At 32.5% G+C, this 16,154-nt stretch overlaps 1 pseudogene; it reads left to right on the top strand.

Annotated features, from left to right (window-relative positions):
• Positions 1 to 6,999: 6,999 nt before the first annotated feature.
• LOC149577377 (uncharacterized) lies at positions 7,000 to 8,804 on the top strand (annotated as a pseudogene).
• Positions 8,805 to 16,154: the final 7,350 nt, after the last annotated feature.

Below are 16,154 nucleotides of genomic sequence, written 5' to 3'. Positions count from 1 at the left end.
AAATATAATCAAATTCATGCATTCCCTAGGATTATTTCTGACCAATCCATGATTTTATTTAGCTAGGCCAATCACGATTCTTCAGCTTGTAAACCCTTTTGATATGAGATTATGTGGCACATGCACCCTCATTTCAAGGAGTGCATCAAGTAGAGGTGGAACATTGGAGTGGAAGATACAATTATTATAGAATAGTTGGAAAATTAGAAAGTATTAAAAGGGAGGTGAGTACTTGGATGAAATCCACTTTTGGGGACATTTTTAAACACAAAAAGATATTACAAAGAAGCTTGAGGATACTCACAGTGCCATGGCTAATGGCGATTACTTTGAGGATATTAACAAGGAAGAAAGGGAATTAAGAAATAAATGGAAAGAAATTTTTAATTGGGAAGACATCTCTTAGAAGCAAAGATCCTAGGTCTAGTGCCTTACTGAGGGGGATAGGAATATTGAATTTTTTCACATGTATGTCTCTAAAATGACAATAACCCTATTATGAAGCTACAAAATGACAGTAATGGAGAGCATCTTGAGGAAGCTGATTTAGGGAACTAGGATACTAAATACTTTCAAGATATCTACAATCAATCAAAACTTTCTCCTAATAGGATTACGAGTGAGGAACTTCTAATAATCATAACCCTAGTGGTGGATGAGGATATGAGTTATAATTTGATCAAGAAAGTGATTGAGGATGAGTAGAAAGAAGTGATTTTCTCCATGGGAGCCTTCAAGGCATTAGGCTCGGATGGCTTCCATCCTATCTTCTTTCAAGAATTTTGGGACATCATAAAGTATGACCCGACTCCTCTGGCTAGAGACTTTATCAATGAAGGGAGATTTTTAATAGAGTTTAATCAAAATTATATTATTATTGTTCACAAAGTTGGTGAGCCAACCAAGATGAATAATTTATAATCTATCAACCTCTACAATACAATGTACAAGATCCTCTCTAAATCCTTGTCAATCACTGAAACCACTTCTAGACATGTTGATTATCCCACCTCAAAATGCCTTTGTCCCTAGACACTAGATTTTTTTATCCAATTATTACTTCTCATGAAGTCCTACAATCTATATAGAGGATTAAGAACCCGAACACGACAATGAAATTGGATATCTCAAAGCCATATTAAAAAATGTGATGGGATTTTATATTTGAAATCATTGCTAGACTTGGATTCGAAGAGAAATTTATCCACTTTCTAAAGGAGACATTCAAGTTTCACCAATTTTTTGTTCTTCTTAGTGACACTCTTTGGAAGCTCTTTAACACCTCTAGAGGGTTTAGGCAACTTGACCCCCTTTTCAGCTATTTATTTATGATTTTTGTTGAGCTCCTTGGAAGAAATTTTATGACTATGGCTCAAGAGGGTTAGATAAAATACATCAAACCTACTATGATCCTTTATAAAGAGGTTCTTCAATAGTTTTTCGATGATAATTTCTTGAATGGAATTCCTTCATTAGAAAGGCTAGATGCAAGAAGAAGCTCCTTGATTGTTATGTCAAGGCTTTGGAACAAAATTTTAACATTTCTTTAGCTCTGAGATAGATCTTCAAGGCTCGAATATAAGGGAGTTAAGTTCCTAAATGGCTATCCTTTTTGACACTTATCTTGGACTACCCATCACTTTTAAGTAGGTTACTCCCCAATTTATGAACTTGATAGTAGTCTATGTAAATAAAGTTGGCAGGATGGAAAGGGAAGGTTCTTAGTAGTCTTGACAAGTTAAAATTACTCTCAAACCTCATTACAGGGTATTCTTTTTATTTCTTATCCCTACTCAAAATATTTTGAAGTACAACAAAATTTCTTATGGTCAAGAAGATAGGAGATTTCCAGTATGAGCCTTGTTACCTAGGAGATGGTTTGCAAACTAGAGCCTTGACAAGGGTGAAACTTGAGAAATGTTGTTGATCTTAATCGAGCTCTTGAAGTGAGTTGGGGGTTGATAATGAATGTTTTGGGATGGTGTAGAATTATAAAGGCCAAATATCATAGAGGCTTACCTTTCCAATATCATTTTCCATTGTTGACCTCTTGACTAGATCAACAATATGGACCAACACTGTTAGTAATAGAAAACTTCTAACGAAGGGTGTGAGGTTGATGATTAGGAATGAAAACAATATGAGATTCTATGATGACAATTGGATTGGATATATCTTATGTAGAACCTAGTATAATTTAGTAAGGGATTCTTATATAAATTTGTTTGGTATATGGCTAAATAACTATGTTTAGCCTTCAGGGCTCAATACGGCCATGTGGTGCTTGTATATTCCTCTCACACATTATGTGGTATACAATGGTGTATTGGGATGGTTAGATTATATTGTTGTATTTTTTATTACATATGTTCACAATATAATTGAAATGTAACTGTTGTAGGAAGATGGTTAAAAAAATTGTATTCTTCTTTTTTGAAAACATTGATATTTTTATATACAATTTCTCTCCTAATTTTTTATATGTAACTTTTATATTTATATTTTAAATACTTTTTATTATTTTTATAATCAATAATATGTTTTTTTATTTTTTATGATTAGATAAATAAATGATATAAAAAAAAATCTTGTTTTATAACAATTGTTTTTCTAAGTGACCATAATTTTTATTTATTTATTTTCTATTATTTTCATAGATCAAATAGATATAAAACTTTTAGTGTTATAAAAGATGATCTCAACTTGTGGTTAGGCACTCAAAGATTTTGGGATATCAAAGTGTCTCACTACTACAAGGAGGTCAATTCAATCACATATTTGTTACCTAACTTGGGGGCGGGGCTATAACAAGGGTCTATGTGAAGAATAATGATGTTCAAAATTCATAAAAAATTCAGTTCCACCATTAATGTTCTAGTTCATAATAAAGATTATCATGAGTGATTATGGTCCCATAGCACGATTTTTGGTTGGATTATATAGTGTAATGAAATAGGTTTTTGTTTCCTAGTCTTCATTGTAATGTGCAATCATGCAACACCATATTAGATTGCATATTATAAGGAGAACTATTGTCTCGTGTACTTAACATTCGCATTCTTCAATGTGAGATTTGTGAACTCCTCGAGATAGTTTATATTAGGTTTTTCTAAATAATACTTTTATATTGATATAATTGCATTCACATAAGACAAGTGTTATAATAAAAAAAAATGCTTTATATTATTGAAAAAATAGGGCCTACTTTGTTTGATATTATAGGTTACTTCTTTGTTAAGAATTTATTGATATTGGTATATTTGATTGTAGAAAATTTATTTTTGAAACATGGTCTACATAGTTTTTTTGTCATTTCAAACATATTTACAAAAACTATCTAACTTGGCATGTATAGCTCCTTACGCTAGGCTCTACTTCTTCTTTCATGTCATCCCTCAGCATGAACTTGACTTGACTATAACTAAATTGACCTTCTAAATTACTCGACATGCATTGCCTTCGAAATCACTTGGAAACCATTTAAATGCTTGGCAACATTTGTGCACTTGTCCATGAAAAAATAGTTACACATGGTTGACTAATTGGACATTGGTTAATGCAATATATACTACTACAATAATAAAATAAACAATGTGAGAATGTTTTATGTGTTGCAAGTTCATTTTCATGATAAGTATTTTATACTACAACTCGGTAACAATAACATAATAACTGTAAGGTAACACTAATTTTTTATGAGTTCATTGAATGATATCTTTTGATTTTAATCATTAAGCTATATAGTTACTAAAATGTTTTAAAGCCCTATAAGATAACTAGATATAATGGATTCACCCTCCCAAAGGTAAAGATTATTTAATTAATACAAAAATGGATAGGGCATCAACATGACCAATAATGTAACTTCAATTCAGAACAAATGACACGAAATGAAGTCACAAGAATTCAATTCAAACAACTAGCTAAATGAAAAAAATATGTTGGAATTATTAACAACAAAAAACTAGTTAACTTACATAACAAAAAAAAAAAAAAAAAGTACTAAGCCAATATGGGGATAAGGAAACCTTTCCTAGTATTCATTAAGATCCTTCAAATTATAAACTACAGAGGCTTTTTTAGACAATGAAAAAACTTTGAAAGAGGACACATCATCTTTGGCATCAACCTCCAAGATTTTATCTCTCTTTCTACATTTTTCCTTGTTTTTCTCAGTCTCCAAGTGTAAGAAATTAATTCATAGGGCGGTCTTTTCAAAAATATCATTTCTATAGGTAGAAATGCCTTAGATATTTCTATTAAGACAAGAGAGATTCCCCTTCATAGCTTCTAGTGCACACACAGTTTTATTTTTCTCCTCCACTATGGTAATCTAGTTCTTGACATGTTTTCTTGACTCTTTCATTTCTACCTAGTTGTTGAAATTTTTAGTGGAATCATTAGCAATTTCCCTATCCTCTTATCAACCTTGCCTAGAATCTAATTCTTCACTTTTTTATTTGCTTCAACTAAAACCTCCAACATATTAATTTGATTCCTTATAATTTTGAGTTACAAATAAGCCATTTACAAATGAGATTATAGAAATTATAAAACACAAAAATATCTTCCAAAATTCTCCTAAGTGTGTCCAAATCATAGAGAACCTAAATGTTTACATTAGTATCCTCTCTAGTTGGGAATTTGTTTTTACAGACAACAAGGTCTTCAAGGTAATCTAAGTAGATTGCATCAAGGGAGGAGAAATTTATCGACAAATAATGAGAACTAGAAACAATGTTATCAAGAACCCAAGATGACTTTGTGAACTAGGGTGAAATACTATATTTAGAAACCTCAATTTGGTCATCATTAGATTTTTCTAAGCCTAGATCTTTGTATTTGGCCTTTATGAGGCTATTATCTCTAGTTGACCATAGGGAGTAGCAGTACATAATAGTTGGTTGGTAGATGGATTGTGGAGAAAATAGGATTGAAACAATATATAATGAAGGATGGAGAAGTGATTAGTTGTAGAGTATGGTCTAGGTTTAAGTCATATAGACATAGAATGAGACAATAGTAAAGGGGGATCATCGTTACTCTTACATTTAGAAATAGATTGAGATTCAAATAGAAGTGAAAGTTTAATTTGACAAACTAGAAAAAAATGATTAAGATTAGGAATTATATGAGAGTAGAGTATTTTGAGTCTACCTTCCAATGTGATGAACTTGAATAGAATAATTTCACATCCTTCCATTACCTGCATAGCTCAAGCTAGTTCAAATCATTTTGTAACTAGACGCAAATCTCTCTCTTTATGGTTTAGAAAAAAATTGATGAATGGTTTGCAATGTCCCTTAAAATGAAAAGGCATCCCTTTACCCTATATAATAAGTGTCATAAATGGAACAATAGTTTCTGTCAAGACAACAAATAACACTCCTCCATTGCAAAGCTTTTCACAATCCCCAAATATTGCGTTCTTTTAAAAAATATTTTAGGGTTCAATCCCTTCATATCGCTCATGTACTTGTCAACATGGCCCTTATCAATGACTTTATACACCTTCCAGTTACTCTTAAAATCTTTTTAGGATTAAATTTGATTTGATTTAGCTCTCCACTCATGTTGTTAATAAAGAAAGGGTTAATAGAGGAAATAATAGGTGAAATGAGAATTAGGAGCTAAGATAAAATTAAAATACTAAATCTCAATCCCCAAGGAAAGTATTGTAGTTTTTGCTTTGTCATTAACTTGACTATGAGTATCATTATTGCCAAGGTTGGCAATATTTTTGGAAAATTCCATATGAACCACATTGGGAAGACCTTTGAACCTATTTAAACATATGAATACTTTTATGAAATGACCCATATCTACAAGCCTATTAACGATGTCACTTGCCTCCCTAAAGACATGTTGACATTTGAAACCGTCTAATATAAAAAGGAGATATTTAATTTTGTCAATGACACAAACTATTTCCCATCTTATTATATTTTTCTCTACTAGTAACACAATGGCATTTTTTTCATCACTCCACTATTAATTTTGTATAATGTCATTTGATGGCCAACTCCATTTAATGATAAGTTACGTACACTTTAGCCAAGTAGGAATCCTATGAGGCAAGGTTAACAAAATAGCCACCATCATGTCACCCAACATGTCTATGATAAGATCACCACCTCTTTCTTGACCCTAATTATCAAGTGATGAGTTCTCAAAGTTTAGTTTGACCTAACCAGTGATCTAGGGGGACCACTTAACCAAGTATCTTACTCTTATAATGTGTCCAATCCTTAGAAAGAGGGCTCTTATGAGTAATATGGTAAATATTGTTTATAATTTCCTTTATGTTATTTATTTTCAAATGAATCAAAGTTTTCTCTTAAAGCCAACATTATTCTTGAAAACTTGACTCTTAATAGATTTGCAAATTATAAGAAAATTATACATCTCCTTTAGTCATAAAGTTTTATAACCACCTTATTATTTGGATGCATTTCCTCACCAAAGAAAAATTCTATTACTATTATAATATATAATGTGTATATCTAAAAGCATTTAAGTTGAATTGTTTAGCATTAAGAAATGATTTATTGGATTGGTAATAACTTGTGATGAAGACATTCCATATTCTCTCAAACATGAGTATGTTGATGATTACACCTGATTATACACTATATTAAAGGGCTTATTTTTGTAATGATGTATGCGACCAATCGACCAAAAGTTTTCCAATTTATATTCCAGATGTCTCAAGACCAAATGCGCACCCGAACAAAATTGCTAGTTTCATACACGGTGGCGATATTGAACGACAATGGGTGTTAATGGAAGAATCTACTCTAATGGAGGAGAATGACGTCACAGGGTAACATAATATATCCTATCAAATTGAGCTTATTGGCAAGCACGGAGAAATAAATTGGCAACATAGATCCATTACGCAGAATTCATTTTACCCAGCTACGAGCTAAGGAAGCTGTATTGTCTATAAAGAAAAGATTAAGCAGTCTTCAGGGTTAACGTCACTAAATTCTTCGAAAAATGGATACCATATCGACCTTCTTCGACGCTTGTGAAAGGGGTAACGCAGTCGCTGCAAGAAAGCTACTCGGACAGCTTGAGCTGTCAAGCTTAATTCAAAAGAAAACCTTGGAGGGAAGAACATGTTTCCATAAGACAGTAGTTGCAGGGGATCAAGGTTTTCATGCCTTAATATCCACTCTTCTTTTAGTTAGAAGCCTATTCTTTGCTTATTTCTCTTATTTAACTACTCTTGTCTCATAAAACGCAAATTTGTTGCGGGATTTGGCAAAAAGGCTACGAGATTCGGGTCATTCTCTTCCTAAACTCATTTTCTATAATTCGCAAAGCTATGCCTTATTTGTTTTTCCTTCTTAACTGCATGATTCATGCAGGTGTGATCAACATAATAGAAAAGGCCGACGAAAAAGGAGACACGGCTTTACATTTAGCTGTGAGAAAAAATCGCATGGATCTAATTAAACAATTGGTAGACTTGAATGCCAATTTGTGTGAGTATACAAATAATGAAGGAGAAACTCCACTAAAATTGGCAGTAAGCCTGGTATCCAGAGAATCTGTAGAGTTTTTAATAACTCGCACATCAAATGCCCTGCACTACATTTGGGAGCTTAACCGAGTCAAGCTTGTGGAGCATTTAATTAAGAAAAGGGTAAAGTTGTCAGCGCTTATCAATCAGCCTTACTGCCCTCCAACAAATCCGCATCCAGAAAATGAAGCTAATGGTGCTACAATCCCCCACCACCTCAGGGAAAGTGAGCAGCCAGTTGTTGAGCGAGGGGACACTCCTTTGCACATTGCTGCAAGGAACAAATATGAGAGCGTAAGAAACTTTTGGGGTCTTAATGCCCACCAATCTTCACTTTTTAAGGATACTTTTGTTTTGAATGGATCTAATTGACATTCTATTTTTTTCCTTTGTGGATTAGTTGGTGAATTTACTGGTAAAATTGCCCAGGGTGAACAAGCTTGCGCGGAACAATGAGGAGAAGACACCATTTGAGATTGCAAGAGAAGTCACCGAGTACCATGAATCATTCAGGATTATAAAAAAGTTGGGAGATTTTAGAGGGAAGCAGAAGCATTTCATGTACTGTGTACCACAGGTGAACCTTAAAAAGTAAAACAATGCGAGGTCAATGGTAAACAAAGCCTACGAAGAGAGACGCAATGTAGAGCTCGTTGTGGCGTCACTTTTGGCCACCATGACATGTGCCGCTGCTTTCACAGTCCCAGGCGGTTTTCAGTCGGGTGATCAGACTGGTGTTAAAGAGGATCCTGGGAGCCCTCTTCTTATATCCTTCACTTCGCTCAAGCTCTTCATTATTTTCGACTGCATAGCCTTCTTTCTCTCCCTCTTTGTTTGTATCATGTGGGAGATGAGCTCTCAGCTTACGACAGAGAACAAGATGCTGTTCATGACCATCAACAGTTTAGTTGTTTGCTACAGCTTATCATTCACTGCATACGGGTTTATGTCCGCAGTCTATGCGATGATGGCTCGTAAGGTAAAGACCTTCTCTTTGGTTGTTTTGGGAAGTCTCATTGCCATTACTTTGTGTGGGGTTCTCGCCTTTTTGTATCAATCGATACACTTTGTAGTTAAGCGGGCAAGATTTCATCGGCTCTGTGGTGTATCTCTTATACTGGATGAAATTGCTCAAAAAGTATGGTTGCTAGCAGAACAGTGTGGGCTTCTCAACGGTCTCGGTTCCGCTGATGAAGTTATTCATGATTTTATCTTTGGGCATTGCAAGTTCAGTGGACTGCGTCAGGAAGATGAAGGTAGCTTCAACCAGGCTTAGCTTGCTATTGGAAATTACATTTGATGTTTGATTATTGAGATGAGAAACAATATGAAATTAATGTTAAAATATGAAAAGTTATTAAAATAATATATAATTGTTTCAAGAGTTAATGTGTTAGGTTAAAATATGACATTATTGTTGAATCAATAATGTTGAAGTTTTAATGGTAGTTTATATCTGAATTTAGAATCTTACCTTTGGTTTGGTTGGAAAGTTTCAATGTGTTTTTAGTAGTTGTTTCAGATGTTATAAATGGTAATATTATGAAATTATAGAATTTTTTTGATTAATTTTGTTGATTGGTAGGACATCTAGTTGTTGGAATCCTTAACTTTCAATATATATATTTTATCTTTTATAAAGAAAGATTTAATAATTTATTATAGAATCAGTTATATTTCTTTTTAATTAATACTATTAATATTAATAAAAATATATTTTAAAGAATTAAATTAATATTTTAAAAAAAAAATCTGATATAGGATTGTCCTCATTATCATTCCTCTTCTAAATTATTATTATGGTGAGCTTCACAAATTGTTATTTAATAAAATTTTCATTTTATTTAATTTTATATTTCTATTAAAATAATTGATGTTAATTATTCAATTATTTTTAAATTTGTGCATATTGATTGATTGGTTCTAGTATGGTAATTTTCTTTCGACTACAATTAAAATAAAATTATAATTTTACATTTCAAATTGAAAATAAATACTTTTAAATAAAAAATAATTTATATGTTGAACATTTGAATTGAAAATAAAACAATTGTAAAACAAATCAAAATAATGATTGAAACTATACAAATAATAAGAAATACATTCTTATTTTAGTTGATATTATTTTGAATTTTGAAAACTTTATTATATTCTATTTATTTATTTAATACATTGAAACATAATGTTTTATCTTCTTTTTTTCCACCTATTATTCTATAAAATCATTTTAAAAATAAAATTAAAAAGTATTTTTTGATCAATAAAATCACTTTAAAATATGGTTACAATAACCGATTTAAAATAATTATTATACTAGTGGTTTTCAGTGTATTTGAATTTTAATATTACAATTCCACCGTGTCCGGGGAATAATTACAGATCATTTTTGCTTTCTTTTTATTATTATTTAATTTAAATCGCTTGCAGTTTTCGTAAAGTGTCATTCTGTCAACTCGACTCGGAAGACATTGCAATTCCTTCTGTCGAACCATGGTGTGGTTTTATGTTCCCAAATGATTATTAAAATTAATTTGCAATGTTCCATGGTGAGGTTTTATGGATTATAATTAATTTTCAGAATACTTTTAATTTCTTAGTATTCCAATCTGCAAAACTTCAAACCTTAATTTTACTTTATCATGTTGTCCACCTGTAGCCGTCTTTTGTATATATGCCTTATACTCCACTCAACGTCCATCCAGTACTTGCAAGGCGCTGTAATGTACGAATAGATTTGATAAAAGTTGATTAAGAGAATAATTTGATTTTATAATACTATAGATTGAAGTTGAATATAAAATAGAGTGATATTTAATTTTAAGTTACATATAATTTAATTAGTATGCTTTATAAAAATGTAGGTAAAAATGTAAGTAAATATTATTAAAATGAAGTGAGAAATATAAAGTACAAGTTGTGGGCCTACTAAAAGATAAGAAACAAATGAATTTTAAAAAAGAAAAAGTCTCAAGCATCAAGATCACATAAGCTTTTTCTCTAACACTAATATTTTTAATGTCTCCATATTATCATAAGGAAACCCACCCCTCTCTTTAATATCTCAGCCACTAACATTCTCTCAAGCCCACTTAGTCAAGTAATCACCCACTTTGTTCTAATTTATGAGAAAGTTGTAATAAGATACAAATTCAAAGAAGTGGCTTTGGCTAATCATTCATGTGAGGGTGACAAGTGTGAACATTGGAGAACAAGTGGTTGGGGAAGTTAGGAGGACAAGGTGCTTTTAAGAGAGAAAATGACTTAAGACATAACTAGTTATTTATCTTAATTATTTTGGACTACAAATGTGCACATATTTAGGGGAGTAATTAGGCTAGTTGGAGAGGATTATGGGGTGGTTTACTTTGGAGTTAGCAAATGTAGGAGGATATTTCACATTAAGGGGTCGAGACTTAAATAAAAATTAATTTAAATTCTATCTAAAGAAAGTAGCTAAATGAATTGAATTCAAAGGACATGATAATTTACTTAATTTCATAGTCAAAGGGAAGAGCAGATATTTATTTAACAAAATTAATGCAAAAAATTATTTAATCAAATCTAATGTATGATACATAAGAAAAATTAATTAAATAATGCTAAAATATTTTATAAAAAATGGTTCTATTAAAGGAATTACCGAAACCTAATTTATTAATTAAATATAATCAAATTCATGCATTCCCTAGGATGATTTCTGATCAATCCATGATTTTATGTAGTTGGGCCAATCATGATTCTTCAGCTCGTAAACCCTTTTGATATGAGATTATATGGCACATGCACCCTCATTTCAAGGAGTGCATCAAGTAGAGGTGGAACATTGGAGTGGAAGATACAATTATTATAGATTAGCTAGAAAATTAGAAAGTATTAAAAAGGAGGTGAGTACTTGGATGAAATCCACTTTTGGGGACATTTTTAAACACAAAAAGATATTACGAAGAAGCTTGAGGATACTCACAATGCCATGGCTAATGGTGATTACTTTGGGGATATTAACAAGGAAGAAAGGGAATTAAGAAATAAATGGAATGAAATTGTTCATAGGGAGGAAATCTCTTGGAAGAAAAGATCCTAGGTCCAATGCCTTATTGAGGGGGATAGGAATATTGAATTTTTTCATATGTATGTCTCTAAAATGACAATGACCCTGTTATGAAGCTACAAAATGACAATAATGGAGAGAATCTTGAGGAAGCTGATTTAGGGAACTAGGATACTAAATACTTTCAAGATATCTTCAATCAATCAAACATTTCTCCTAATAGGAGTACGAGTGAGGAACTTCTAATAATCATAACCCTAGTGGTGGATAAGGATATGAGTTATAATTTGATCAAGAAAGTGAGGGAGGATGAGTAGAAAGAAGTGATTTTCTCCATGGGAGGCTTCAAGGCCTTAGGCTCGGATGGCTTCCATCCTGTCTTCTTTCAAGAATTTTGGGACTTCATAAAGTATGACCCGACTCCTGTGTCTAGAGACTTTATCAATTAAGGGAGATTGCTAATAAAGTTTAATCAAAATTATATTATTATTGTTCACAAAGTTGGTGAGCCAACCAAGATGAATAATTTATGATCTATCAACCTCTACAATACAATGTACAATATCCTCTCTAAATCCTTGTCAATCACTGGAACCACTTCTAGACATGTTGATTATCCCACCTCAAAATGGCTTTGTCCCTAGACACTAGATTTTTTTATCCAATTATTACTTCTCATGAAGTCCTACAATCTATATAGAGGAGTAAGAACCTAAACATGACAATGAAATTGGATATCTCAAAGCCATATTAAAAAATGTGATCAAATTTTATATTTGAAATCATTGCTAGACTTGGATTCGAAGAGAAATTTATCCACTTTCTAAAGGAGACATTCAAGTTTGTCCAATTTTTTGTTTTCCTTAATGACACTCTTTGGGAGCTCTGTAACACCTCTAGAGGGTTTAGGCAACTTGACCCCCTTTTCAGCTATTTATTTATGATTCTGTTGAGCTCCTTGGAAGAAATTTTATGACTATGGCTCAATAGGGTTAGATAAAAGACATCAAACCTACTATGACCCTTTGCCAAGAGGTTCTTCAACAATTTGTCGATGATAATTTCTTGAATGAAATTTCTTAATTAGAAAGGCTAGATGCTAGAAGAAGCTCCTTGATTGTTATGTCAAGGCTCTGGGACAAAATTTTAACATTTCTTTAGCTCTGAGATAAATCATCAAGGCTTGATTATAAGGGAGTTAAGTTTGCAAATGGCTATCCTTTCTGACAGTTATCTTGGACTACCCATAACTGTTAAGTAGGTTACTCCTCAATTTTTGAACTTAATAGTGGTTTATGTAAATAAAGTTGGTGGGATGGAAAGGGAGGTTCTCAGTAGTCCTGACAAGTTAAAATTACTCTTAAACCTCCTTATAGGGTATTCTTTTTATTTCTTATCCATACTCAAGAATTTTTGAAGTACAACACAATTTCTTATGGTCAGGAAGATAGGAGATTTCTAGGATGAGCCTTGTTACCTAGGAGAACGTTTGCAAACCAAAGCCTTAAGGGGGGTGAAACTTGAGAAATGTTTCTGATCTTAATAGAGCTCTTAAAGTGAGTTGGAGGTTGACAATGAATGTTTTGGGATGGTGTAGAATTATGAAGGCCAAATATCATAGAGGCTTACCTTTCCAATATCATTTTCCATTGTTGACCTCCCGACTAGATAAACAATATGGACCAACACTATTAATAATAGAAAAATTCTAAGGAAGGGTGTGAGATGGATGATTAGGAATGACAACAATATGAGATTCTATGATGACAATTGGAGTGGATATACCTTATGTAGAGCCTAGTATAATTTAGTAAGGGATTCTTGTATAAATTAGTTTGGTATATGGCTAAATAACTATATTGATAACAACAGGAAATGGGAAAAGCTTCACCAAATCCTATAGAATCAAAATTTGATCTTGGAGCTTCAAAAAACTAAGGATCCCAAATTCTAACATTCACTATCGAGGATTCTATAGTTTGGGACTAGAATACCTCTAGGGATTTTGGTGTCAAATATTCCTGTGATATTATAATTGACCATGTGGAGGGCATGGACTGGAATTTTTTTTGGAACCCAAGGATCATCCCAAAGATTGACTTCTTTCAGTAGGTGAAACTAGATGGAAGCATACTCATGGTTGAGAATTGATTAACAAGTCTAATCTATACTACAAGGAGGAAGAATCCATTGCTAATCTTCTTATCTAATGTAGTTACGCTAGTGATGTTTGGACTGGAATATTGTATAGATTTGGAGTCCAATGGCTTTTTAGGATTGAACTTTAACAATTTATCCTTTCCTAGGAGGCCCCATATTTTATCCCTTTTATTAAGAAGCTATGGAGGATTTACTCTCATAGGTGTGTTGTCACCTATGGAAGGAAATGCACGACTATATTTTAAGAGATATGTCATCTCCCCTTTTAGTTACTATATAAAAAAACATTAATCTCTAAAGAAAATGTATCCCCCTCTAGAGATGGAAGTCCCCTTATAACCACGCTACTTTAAATGAGCGTACTATTGATGAAAATTGGGGGATGATTGATATTGTATCTAAATTTGACAATTTGAAAGCTCTCGCCATATAGAAAGTGAGATGAAAGTCCCCCCCTACATCTTGGTTTAAACTCAATTTTGATGGTTCATCCTAAAATGGTAGATTAATGTTGTTGGGGGAATTATTAGGAATGATGAAAGCAATATGGTAATCTCATACACTAGTTGTGGTGGAAACACCAACAACTTTATAGAATCTATGGGACCATTTTGGGAGCTCATATATGACACCTCAATTGGAATTCTAAAAGTAGTTGTTGAAGGTAACTCATAGCTCATTATTGAGGTGCCTAAGGTATATAATAAAATTAATTAGAAGGTTTCCCCAATAATCAATGAAGCCAACACCTTCATATCGAGATTCTGGAAAGTATCCATTCAACACACTTAACCTGAAGGTAATAAGGTGGCTAGTGCACTGGTGGAAATTGGGTATGAGATGATTGAAATGTATATATGTGTTGATATTGGCAACATGTCAGCTAATGTTTAGACCTTTCTTTTGGAAGAAATAAATTAAAATTTATGGGCCTAAGCATTAATTATTATTTTTGTGTCACCTTTGAGGTAATCATTACTATGGGTGACATTTTAAATGATGATATGAGCCAAATTATTTCAAAAAAATTTAGAAAGCCCATGAAGGGCCTTAAAAATGACAATCAATTTTAAGGAGTTTTCACAGATAAAAGAGAATTCCATCATAGGAAATATTTGGTGGGATCATGTCAGAGATGACAGGACATGAGTTTTAAATAATAATAGTATGATCATGATAGCTAAGAGAATATGCGGTTACCATTGAAGGGTGTCTACTCAGAGTCATAATGGGGTCAAAGCATAGATCTGTGTCACCTTTTTGGATAACTTTGTAGATCCAGTCAGACCCAATTCAGTCGGACCAGTTTTGGCTACAATGAGTCTGACATAAAATGCACGACACCTATCCCTCCATGTAAATCATTTTGTAACCTCCCTAGACACCTCATTTTCATTTTGGGCCATTTTTTCAAGTGTATTTGCTAGGGTTGAGTGCTATGAAAGTGTGAATGACTGCAACCTAATGACCATTTGCATAATTTTAGTACTATTTTGTCAGAGGCGATTTATGAGGTCCTCTTCTCTAGAAGCTAAGTAATGCAATTCTATGCATAGAGGGTTTATAGGAGGTAGTGGTTGTTGAATGGGAACATTGAGTAAAGAATTTTTTTTTGTGTCACTAAGGCTGGAGGGTTTTTTTGTTTTGTCACAACTGGTGGAGAGTTTTGTGGTTGTGTCATGACGGGTGGAGGGTTTGATTGTGTAGGATGTGTTCTTTTGTCTCTCCCTCATTTTCTTGGATTCCTTGATGCATCTATATTTTTAAACAAATTTAAAAAATTAAAAAACTTATAAATTACAAAACCACATTACAAAATCTAATTAAAAAAATACATAAAAGATGAATAGAATGAAGAGTTACCATATTTGCGAGGCACCATAGATGGAAATGCAATAAAAAATCATTTTTTATGCTAAACATGATTGGGCTTTGATGTTCTCCTCCACACTCCACATTGTTGCTGTCATTTGAGGGTACAAAAATACCCTCAAATGCGGAGAATAGGAAAAATATATACTTTACAAAACCTGATTGGGTTATTAAATTAGATAATTCAAAAAACCTGATCCAATTTTTTAAAGTATAATGGCCAGGCTTGGATACCAAGCTTGGTCAACATTTCACTTTTGAATAACCCAATCAAGTTATTGAAAATTTTTCTTTTTTTTAGGGGTGTCCACTTTTTTGTACACCAACTTGGTGCACTCACCCTAAATACAAAATCTATCATATGATGGACTATGAAAATTCTATTAGTTTACAAGATTTGATTTTTCATTGTTAAGGCAAGTACATTCAGACCCAATTGTAAAAAACATCACAAAACATCTAAGGCTATTAATGTTTAGTTAAAGCTTAAGGGATTTTGTTTGAAGCAAAAAATAGTATAATATAAGTGTACACATGATTCATATT

This window comes from Cupressus sempervirens, chromosome 1 (genome assembly GCF_028749045.1).
Source record: "Cupressus sempervirens isolate cs-2001-9-10 chromosome 1, ASM2874904v1, whole genome shotgun sequence".
In the NCBI taxonomy this organism is placed as follows: Eukaryota; Viridiplantae; Streptophyta; class Pinopsida; order Cupressales; family Cupressaceae; genus Cupressus; species Cupressus sempervirens.
This window is presented reverse-complemented; position numbering and strand designations above follow the sequence as displayed.